The sequence below is a fragment of the Triticum aestivum genome, chromosome 3A, assembly GCF_018294505.1.
Source record: "Triticum aestivum cultivar Chinese Spring chromosome 3A, IWGSC CS RefSeq v2.1, whole genome shotgun sequence".
NCBI classification, from domain to species: Eukaryota; Viridiplantae; Streptophyta; class Magnoliopsida; order Poales; family Poaceae; genus Triticum; species Triticum aestivum.
In genome coordinates, this window is record NC_057800.1 from 345172466 (window position 1) to 345183703 (window position 11238).

Below are 11238 nucleotides of genomic sequence, written 5' to 3' on the forward strand. Positions count from 1 at the left end.
GTGTGTTGTCGCGCTTAGCAGTTCCAGAAGGCCGCTGATGCCCTGTGCATTGATGGCGGTGCATCTTTGCACTCCTCTCACCGCCAACTTAAACGGTGGACGCGTGAGGTCAATGCCGTGGAGCCAGTGGCAGAGGCTCGGAAGCCGCTCAAATGGTCACGCACACCCATCATCTTTGATGAAGAGGACCATCCAGATTGCACCACCACGGTAGGATGCTTGCCATTGTTGGTCTCTCCAACAATTCGCAACCTCAAAGTCACAAAGATGTTGGTTGACAACGGGGTTGGGTTGAATCTGATTTCCCCAAAGGTTATTAGCAAACTTCAGATAGCAGAGGAGGAGCTGAAGGTCACGGGCACATTTCAAGGAGTTAACCCCGGTAGGAGTCATCCTAAGGGAAAGATCACATTGCCAATGACATTTGGGGGATAAATGAACTATCAGACTGAGAAGGTTGTGTTTGATGTGGTTGACCTCCCCCTGCCGTACAATGGGATTCTTGGACGCCCAACTCTAGCAAAGTTTATGGCGGCATCTCACTATGCCTACAACACTTTGAAGATGCCAGGGCCGGTACGAGTCATTTCCATCCCGTCAGACGAGTAGGACGCAATCATTTGAGTGGATAAGATGTACCAGGACGCAGTCATGGCAGAGGCCGTGGCAACAGCAGCTCCCGCCAAGGAAAACAAAGGAAAGAAGAAGGACAATAGGGACACCAGCAAGGAATCTGGGAAGCGTGCCTCTTCGGAGTGTGCTGCGCCTGTTGATGACTTGCCGGAGAGTTCCAACAACAAGAGACCGAAGGTCGCTGCACCACATGTGAAGAAGGTCCCGGCAGGGCTGGCTGGTGTTGATGGTACCTTCACCATCAACACCACCCTTGACGACAAATAGGAAAGCGCGCTCGTTGCCTTCCTGTGGGCGAATATCGATGTGTTTGCCTGGCAACCATCTGATATTCCCGGTGTTCCCAGGGAGGTAATCAAGCACCACCTTGTTGCCTGCCCACATGCCCGACCTGTCAAGCAGAAGGTTCAAAAGCAGGCCTTGGAGAGGCAGCAGTTCATTGCCGAAGAGATCAAGAAGCTTGAGGTAGCTGGTCTGGTCACAAGAGTACTGCATCTGACCTGGTTAGCAAACCCAGTGGTAGTGGGCAAGGCCAATGGGAAATGGAGGCTTTGCATAGATTTCACAGATCTCAACAAGGCTTGCCCGAAGGACCCATTTCCCTTGCCGCGCATTGACCAGATTGTGGACTCCACTTCAAGATGTGATTCTCTCTCCTTTTTGGATGCATACTCTGGGTATCGTCAGATCTTCATCTCCAAGGAAGACAAAGAGAAGACCTCGTTCATCACCCCATGTGTTATGTACTGCTTTGTGCGCATGCCTTTCGGGTTAAAGAGTGTCGGGTCCACTTTTGCAAGAGAAGTCCAGATTAGTTTTGAACCACAGTTGCACAGAAACATTGAGGCTTATATGGATGACAACGTGGTCAAAATCAAGGATAGATCAACCCTCATCTAGGATTTAGAGGAGACATTTGCCAATCTACGTAAGATCAACTTGAAGCTAAACCCGGAGAAGTGTGTATTTAACATCCCCTCCACCAAGCTACTTGGGTTCTTCGTATTCCATCGAGGGATCCAAGCCAACCTCCACAATATCAAGGCTATCAAGCAGATATAGGCACCCAGGACAATTAAGGATGTGAGGTGTCTCACAAGGTGCATTGCCGTGCTTAGCAAATTCATCTCCAAGTCTGTCGAGCGCGCCCTGCTGTTCTTCAAAATTTTGAAGAAGGTAGGGCCCATGAAGTGGACCCTGGAAGCAGATGCAGCTTTGTAAGAGTTGAAGGCCTACTTGTCCTCTGTGCACACTTTGGTTGCCCCTAAACTCCAAGAGTTGTTGCTGCTATACTTGGCGGCAACTAATCAAGTGGTTAGTGCAGCCTGCACAGCGGGAAGTGAAAGAAGCAGAGAGTGAGCAGGGCCTGGCAGAGCTAGATAAGGATCAGGACAGAGATGAGCATGACAGCGAGGGCAACCCCAAGAACGCGGCAAGGAAGAAAGTGGTGCAGCGCCAAGTGTACTTCGTCAGTTCCCTGCTGTAGGGGGCTAGATCGAGGTACTCTAGTGTGCAAAAAAGGATTTTTGGCCTCATCATGGCCTCAAGGAAACTGCGCTACTACTTCCAAGCCCATGAGATCATGGTTGTCACTCGCTTCCCGTTGCAAAGGATACTCTGAAACCCTGAGGGTATCGGCAGAATAGTGGAATGGGCTTTGGAGTTATCCAGCTTTGGCCTGAAGTTTGAGAGCACATCAACAATTCAGAGCAGGGCTTTGGTAGAGTTTATTGCAGAACGGACGCCAACCCCTGATGAGGAAGTGCTGGAAATAGTTATCCCCGGCAAGGAAGCTCCCCAAGAATGGATCACATATTTTGATGGTGCCTTCTCCCTACAAGGTGCAGGGCTGGCGTGCTTCTCGTCGCCCCTACAGGGGAAAACTTGAAGTACGTCATCCAGATGCACTTTCCCCGAGAGGAGGCAACTAACAATACAACACAGTATGAAGGGCTCCTTGTCGGGCTCAGGATTACGACAGAATTGGGAATCAAGAAGCTGATCATCCGAGGAGATTCACAGCTTGTGGTGAGACAAGTCAACAAGGATTACCAAAGTCCTTTGATGGAGGCATATGTTGAGGAAGTGAGAAGATTGGAGGAACATCCCGATGACCAAGGCACATAGTCCATTTCCTCCAAACCGGAGAACTTCCCGATGACCAAGATGAAGTTGAAAGAGTAGCCCGGAGGACCAGTATGTATCAGTTTGTTGATGACACTCTGTACAGAAGGAGGCCCAACATTGTGAAATTGAAGTGCATCTGCCGGGAAGAAGGAAAGGAACTACTGGTTGAAATACACAAAGGCATGTGCGGCTCCCACATTGGATCAAGGGCATTAGTTGGGAAAGCATTCCAGCAAGGATTCTACTAGCCCACATCCCTCCAAGATGCGGTCGAGCTAGTCACCAAGTGTGAAGCCTGCCAGTTCCATTCCAAGAACATCCACCTGCTAGCACAAGCTCTTCTGACGATCCCTTTCTCATGGCCGTTTTCAGTCTGGGGGCTCGATATCCTCGACCCTTTCCCCCGAGCTGCCGGGGGCTTTGAATTCTTGTTCATTGCTACCGACAAGTTTACAAAGTGGCCGGAAGTAGCTTTCGTGAGAAAGGTGACTGCCCAGTCAGCTATCAAGTTCTTGAAAGAATTGGTGTGTCGTTTTGGAGTTCTGTCAAGGATCATTACCGGCAACGGCACCTAGTTCACGAGACGCACCTTCATGCAATATGTTCATGCCCTCGGAAGCAAGATCTCATTTGCCTCTGTCGCACATCCCAGAAGCAATGGACAAGCTGAGAGGGCAAACACCGAAGTGCTGCGAGGACTCAAGACAAGAACCTTTGATACGCTGCAGAAGCATGACAGGCGGTCGATCGATGAGCTGCCGGTAGTTCTCTGGTCCCTCAGAACGACACCAAATCGAGATATCGGGCAGACTCCCTTCTCCCTCATTTATGGGGCAGAAGCAGTTATCCCCACGGAACTCATTTATGGGGCCCCTCGAGTGCTTGCCTACAATGAAGTAGCAAAAGATCAGCACCGGCTGGCGATGTTGTGCTACTCGAGAAGAACCGTCTCCGGGCTGCTACGTGTGCTGCACGCTATCAGCAAGCCATGCATCGCTATCACAGCCATAGGGTTCGTGCCCGGTGTTTTGAGGAAGGCGACCTTGTCCTTAGGCACATTCAGTCCGCCAAGGGTACAAACAAGTTTACGGCGAAGTGGGAAGGCCCTTACCAGGTAGTTTGAGTTACCAGACCTGGCGCAGTCCGTCCGGAGACTGGAGATGGCATTCAATTGCAAAACTCATGGAATATTGAGCATCTCCGCAAGTTCTACCCATAAGGCGTGGCTGTCGGGCTCTTCCCGACAGCCACCCCTTTATATAGGCCTTGCCTCAGTTGCATGTAACCCCTTGTACAAAGCCAGGCGCAGACCCTGAGCAATAGAGAAATGAATGAAGCGGTGGGGGGCCCAGACAAGTTGCATGCATGCTTAAGCATATCATCAGGATTGCATAAGCATTTCATGAGCATTGCATATGCATATAGATAAGATTGCATCTTGCATCATTTCCATCTGCATGAACTGCAGGTTCCTACCGTGAGCTTGGCCTCTACAGGAAGTTGGAAAGATGAACCAACAGTGCGATCTCCGGCAAGCCAAACAGATAAGTTCTACCTCTTGTCCATACGTGTTCTGTAAGCGAATACTTGAGCATAAGAAAGCCGCGCCACTTTTTTGAAACTTAGGTGTTCCCATCCCCTGACACAAACGTGACTTCGGTCAGGATGCTCAAAGTGGCCTTTGGTAAAAAGAGATTGGCGGGTGGCTAGTCCCTCATCACAATTTTCGCCCGGTAGGCTTCCCCCCCGGTAGCAAAATGGAGGGTACCGGCAGGACAACCTGCCGGGGGAAACTCGTTTATTTAAAAATAAGGAGGCATTCCACCTCTGCATGGACATATACATGCACGAGTCCCCAGCAAGGTTCATATTTTTCATTAATATGTTGATCAAACGAGTACAAACCTTACAGGACATAGACATATACTCGAGAAATTACATTATTTGAACAAAAGTTTGGCAAGTACCTACAGATTTAAGATTGAACAAAAGTCCTCTCCTTGTCCCTCTTGTCCCAGGTAGTGCGGTGGGAATAGAAGAGGGCATGAGGTGCGCACCGGCACAATGCCACCCCGATCCCGGCAGGACCTGCCAAGCACAACCTCACAAGATCGGGAGTGGCGAGGCTACGAAGGAGGAGAACGGAAGGAGCACCCCGACGGTCCCCTGGTCACCGCTTCCAGGACCAGTCAGGAGGCTCCAGCACAGGCACCAGCAGAGAAGGACATCACAGCTCAGCTGGAAGACCACTGGAGGAAGCAAAAGCGCCAGGAGGGCCACCCTTTCCCCGATAACCGATGAAATGATGATGAAGGTGCCAGGGAAAGGAGGCGAAAGACAGAAAGATGAGGCAGTAGGTCGCCAATATGAGATGAACGCGTCGGTGCTTTCGTACTCCGACTGGATGGCCTGCCTCCCGTCTTCTCCATCTTCCCTGACTTCATCTTCATCAACACCATTCTAGGGAAACGCCGACCTCGTGGTCCGGCACTTCCCTCGAAGAGATGACGGGCAACCAAGACGGCCAGGGGGCTTGGGGCGTGCCGATCCCCACCTTGGCGGGCAGGAAGGCGCGCCTCCCTTCAACATTAGCCGTAGGGCCTCCCGAAGGGGCAGTACTAGGATTACCAACGATCCCCAGCCCTACCTCCTAGGCGAGCATCGAAGACAACGAGAACCTGGTCGCCAAGCCAACAAGCAGCAGCAGCTCAGGGCATGCAAGATGCCACCTTATCTGACGGATGGACGATCGCAGCAGAAGAAACAAGCATTTCCCCACAATGGGAAGGCTTAATGTCTCACGCACCACGGGCGGCCTGTCCACCACGTCTTCTCCGAGCATGGACCAGACTCACTCCCCAAGCACCAACACAAACATTTGATGGTACCAATCTCAAGCTACCGTATGGGGCCTGGCCCCAGGCTCTTCTCTCCAGCATAACCAGTAGAAGGCAGAAGATGGAGGAGAAAGGGGGAAGAGATGGATGCCTCCGCTCTTCCCCCGCCCTTCCTTTTATAGGCGGGCCGGTAAGGAGAGTCGTTCCCTCAACGAGCGACTGTCGCCCCCCTCCACCAATTCAAGAAGACCGGGCCCTCGCCTTGATGCTCTGCCACACCACGCACCTCTGTTACCTACCTCGCGCGATGCATGCTGCATACGTGGCTGGGGATAAGGGCATGGTGGGAAGAGTGAATTGGCAGTTTCTTCCCCGTGCGTTAAAGTCATTCACGGGCCATTACAAGAATGGCCCCACCATGATTGGCTTTACATGACGCGCGGGAAAACCAGAAACTGGCTCGGGCTCAAGATAATGAAGAAGCAAAGAAGATCTCAAGGGACCAGCCACTTCCACGCCCCTGCTTGTGCACATATTAGGGCCTACCCCGACGACGCTCGGCATCGCGTTCGGGACAGGCCCGTGGGCTTCTGTCGGTGCAACAAACCCTGGGTCCGTTGCCCAGACTGTGCATAGGCACGGGACCAAGATTACAGCACCAAGGTCATAATGGAGCACAAAGAATCAGCTCTTCAGAGGACTAACATGCAGCACAAGAAGGCCAAGGCAAGCCAGAGGAGCAAAATACCACTAAGGAAGAAACCTCCCTTATCGGGCAAGCGAGCCCGGCAAGGGAGGGGTCACCCCCAGAAGCAAGCCCCCAAGATGCCCTGGCCGGGCCTGCCGGGACTCACGGAAGCAGAACCACCTCACCACACCACTTCATCACGGCGCAAGTCATCGATCAATGTGATGTCAATCCGCAAACTGACTAAGTGGCAGCCATTTGCCACATGGCATCCACTTTCTACAGAAAATGCCTCCAAATGACACTTATCTTGCAATGTGTCGAGCGAGGAGGCGCGAAGCTTGCAAAATAGCCCGGCAAGGCTTGCCGGGCAAGCTATGATGTGACGTTGAGTGGTGCATTTAATGCGCTCTGTCAGCCTGTAGAGTAGGTATGTTAGCACTATTTGCTATCTAATCAGTGCATAATGACTGATTTGCCACTATGGTGACTCCTTTGTCTATAAAAGGAGGCCCAAGGCAACCATAGAAAGGGTTGGACACTGGATTAGCGAATCCACCCCCTCACATATTCATATGCGCGTAGCCATTCTGCCCCGAGGCAACCCTGCCAGACAAGCATGTTATGCTCATCACCATTTTTTCCACCATCATTCGACCAAAGTAGGAGTAGGGTTTTATGCCTCACGGCGGCCCGAACCTGGGTAAAAATTGCCTGTGTGATCTCTGTCGTGCTGTCCCATGCCCCTCTACTCTTTGCGCATCGTGACATCCCCCCGCCGAACCAGCAAGGGACCCTTGGTCCCATAGGTGGATGTGGTTTCCCACGACACCACACGAGGGAGACGGATCTCTCAGTGGTGTACACCATCAACCCTGCCATGTTGGATGACTACATCAACTTCGTAGAGCAATTGCTTACTCGAGGCAAGTACAAGGTGGCAGCATCGACCTCCAGTACACCGGCGGATGCCCCGACATAGATCAGAAGGTTACTATCGCCCAGTTTTGCATGCGCCATCATGTCATCATCTACCACTACCGCATGGCCACATAGCATTGTGACTGTTTCTCCAAGTTTGTCAAGAGCACTGACTACAAGTTCGCTATGGTGGAAACCTCCGACGATGTAAAAGCGCTTGATGTTATGGGTTTGGCCTGCAAGAACCTTGTTGAAATCCATGACCACTAGAGGTTCTGGGGCAACACGAAGGACTCCCTGGTTGAACTCGCCTCGGCCATCATCGACCTCTACTATGAAAAGATGAAGCAGGATGCCAATAGAACATGTCCCGTATCCTATCACGGGGCCTGGACACGGCAACTTGATGAACCTCGCCTCAGGTTCGCGGCCAAGAACATGTACACATGCTACGAGATGCACAGGTGGATCATTGACATGAGGGAGTGCCTCCTTACTGTACTCTATGAGGCCGGATCGAGCCACCACTAGAGCAGTGACGGCAAGCATGACAAGAAGAAGTAGATGATGATCAGATGATTGTTTATCCTAGTTAATTATGCATGCAATAGTTTACTTTGGTGTGTGCAAATGTCATGTGTGTACTAGCCACCTATGTAATTGGATGTTTAATTTGGTTGTGCAATCATGTCCTTATTAGTATACTAGCAGAATGCCCGTGCGTTTCTACGGGCGAAATACATAAAAATAAATCAAACTATTGACTAAGTGACATGAGTGAAGTCCTTCAAATATATACCTCCTTTTATCAATTTCTTTAGCGGATACTACGCATCAATTTTGTGATCTTCTTGTTCCTCCTCCTCTTCATCTTGCTCTGATCCCCACAACCCATCCTCTGACACTGGTGATGGTTGGTGTTGACGTAATACAACACCCTACCCGAGCTTCCTTCTAATCTCAGGCAATGTCGATGCCTCCCGGCACAAGATACCTTCTCCGTTGTTCAATTATTGCTCTCGATCCACTCATGACCAGTGTCGATGTCTAGTGCCGCCCTGCTTGATCTGCCTTCTCATAGGTCCACTATGGACCCTAAACCATCCCTCTTCCAAATTAAGAAATTGTAACGCCCCGAGACCGATGTCCAGGTGTCCTCCACTTATTCGCTGTTGTTGCCTTGTCTTTGCTTGCGTGTCATGCATTGCATATTATGTCATCATGTGCATTTCATTTGCATACATGTTCGTCTCATGCATCCGAGCATTTTCCCCGTTGTCCGTTTTGCATTCCGGCGCTCCTATCTCCTCCGGTGGTCATTTCTACCTTTCTTTCGTGTGTGGGGATTAAACATTTCCGAATTGGACCGAGACTTGCCAAGCGGCCTTGGGTTACTACCGGTAGACCACCTGTCAAGTTTCGTACCATTTGGACTTCGCTTGATGCTCCAACGGTTAACCGAGGGACCGAAAAGGCCTCGTGTGTGTTGCAGCCCAACACCCTTCCAATTTGGCCCAAAACCCACCTAAACCTCCTCCATCATCTCGGTCGTTCGATCACGATCGCGTGGCCGAAAACTGCACCTTATTTGGACTCTCCTAGCTCCCTCTACCTATATATTTGCACCTCCCCCGAAAATTCGTGGATGAACCCTAGCATCTTCCTCCTCGCGCAGCCGGACATGTCCGACCGCGCCAGACATGTCCAGCCTCCACGTCGCTCCGGCCAATCACAGCACACCAAATCATCCCGCCGCCGCCGCCAACCAACCGGAGCGCGCCACCTCACCTCCCGCCGCCCTCTCTCTCTCCTCCCGCGCACCTCCGCTGCCACTCACCGTTCCCCGCCGCCGCGCGCTTCTCCCGCCGGTGCCGTGCCGCCGCCGCGCGTCGTCGCCGGTGCCCCTTCGCCGGTGCCGTCCCCGGTCATCCTCCGGCGACCCCGTCCTCTTCTCCGGCGAGGATCTCTGACGAGCCTCGGTTCGCGCGCCGCCCCGATCCGGATCTGAGAGGTTGACTTTTTCTCCTCGAGATTTCACTAAGTCCCCGAGATTCCCAGATTCATATGCCCTTGTTCATCATGTCGTAACTTTGCACCCGTAGCTCCGGTTCATGCATATAGCATATCAAAATGTTCGTCTCAGAGAGTACATCATTTCATATCATTGCATCATTTTCATTTGTGTTCATCTTGATGCCCGAAATGCTGTTAGAAGAGTGCTACTTGAGATAATTGTCATATCTGCTGCTCCATTTAGATATTTGTCATTTTTGCCATGATTTTTGTGTGCATGATATGCCCATGAGCTCTACATATGTTTTGTTAAGGGTTTTGCCATCTTTCCAGATGTGCAACCCATGTATTTTTGTGATGTGTGTGGTGACTAGCAGAAGCTTGCAAAGTGGTGCACTTGTTAATGCTGATTTCAGGGACTTAGCATTTCCACCAAGTCGTTGGTCTGTTTATCTCATTATGCCATATGTTCGTGTTGTTTCCTAGTGAACCATGCCTCTTTTGAGGATGATCAGTAAGGATGTTTTGTTAATATTATAGTGCTCTATCCATCCATGTCTTTTTTTGCAATTATGGAGCAGCCTAGCTTGAGTCAATCGAGCTCTACTTTTGTCATTTCATGAATCTGGGCAGATTGTCTACTTGTTAGCGATTTTGCCGGTGATGTTGTAGTTGATCCGTGCATGCTATGGTATTGTTCTTGTCATGTCTAGCTTCTATAATGTGTTATCTTGATGGGTGTATGCGTAGATTGTCATGCCTTGCTCTGTAGTGAGTGCATCGAGCTCGTAAACATGCCTACTTGATATCTGTTTCAGCATGCTCTAGTTTTCACTAAGTCTGAGAACTGATTATGTTTTTTCCATGTTCACTTGCTTGCAATTGTATTTTCTGATCCCTTTTGGCTGAAGGTCACTAAGGGACTTTTGTTAAGCTCTTTGGGTAGCTCCATGCCATGCTTTACTTTGCCATGTTCAGGTCCTGTAGCATGTAGTTTTCATGCTCCAAAGAGTGCTATCTGATCTGAAATTCCAGGCTTGTGTTAATTTCACTAAGTCTGAGATCTGTTTACCGTTTGCATTTTTGCCATGCTTGTTTGAACCTGTTAATGGATGAATTGGCCGTATCTCAGTGTTCATCTTTTGTTAAGCATCATGAATGGATCCCTTCCATGTATTTTGTTGCCATGCTTGAGTGCTGTAGCATGTTCATCTTGTTGCATTTAGATGGCTACTTGCTGTATATCACAGACCGGTGCCATATTTGAATCGCTTGCCATTTCCAAACCGTAACTCCGATTCCGGTGATCTTTATATCATTTTCAAGCGATTTCATCTCACCTTTCCAGTAGCACACTTGGATTTCCAAGTTTAGGCTAGGTTCAATCATTCCTTGTCAAATCATGTATATGCATCGCATACCGCATCCCGCATATCATACCATGTTCATGTGTTGGTTGTTTACTATGTTGTATGTTTCTTTTCGGTGTTTGCTTCTTCGGGTTGGTTCCGGTTACGTCGCGTTTGTGAGGACCCGTTCGACTACGTCCGTTTGTCTTCTTCATTGACTCATTCTTCTTCCTTGCGGAAATGTCTTGTAAAACCGGGATACCGAGTCTGATCGGAATGTCTCAGGAGGAGGTCTATTCCTTCGTTGACTGTGAGAGCTTGTGATGGGCTAAGTTGGGGCACCCCTGCAGGGATTTGAACTTTCGAAAGCCGTGCCCGCGGTTATGGGCAGATGGGAATTTGTTAATGTCCGGTTGTAGAAAACCTGAAGATGACCGTAATTAAAATACATCAACCGCGTGTGTTACCGTGATGGTCTCTTTCCGGCGGAGTCCGAGAAGTGAACACGGTGTTGGAGTTATGCTTGACGTAGGTTGTTTTAGGATCACTTCTTGATCATAGTTTCTCGATCGTGCTTTGCCTTCTCTTCTCGCTCTCTTTTGCGTATGTTAGCCACCATATATGCTAGTCGCTTGCTGCAGCTCCACCTCATACCTTTACCTTACCCTTA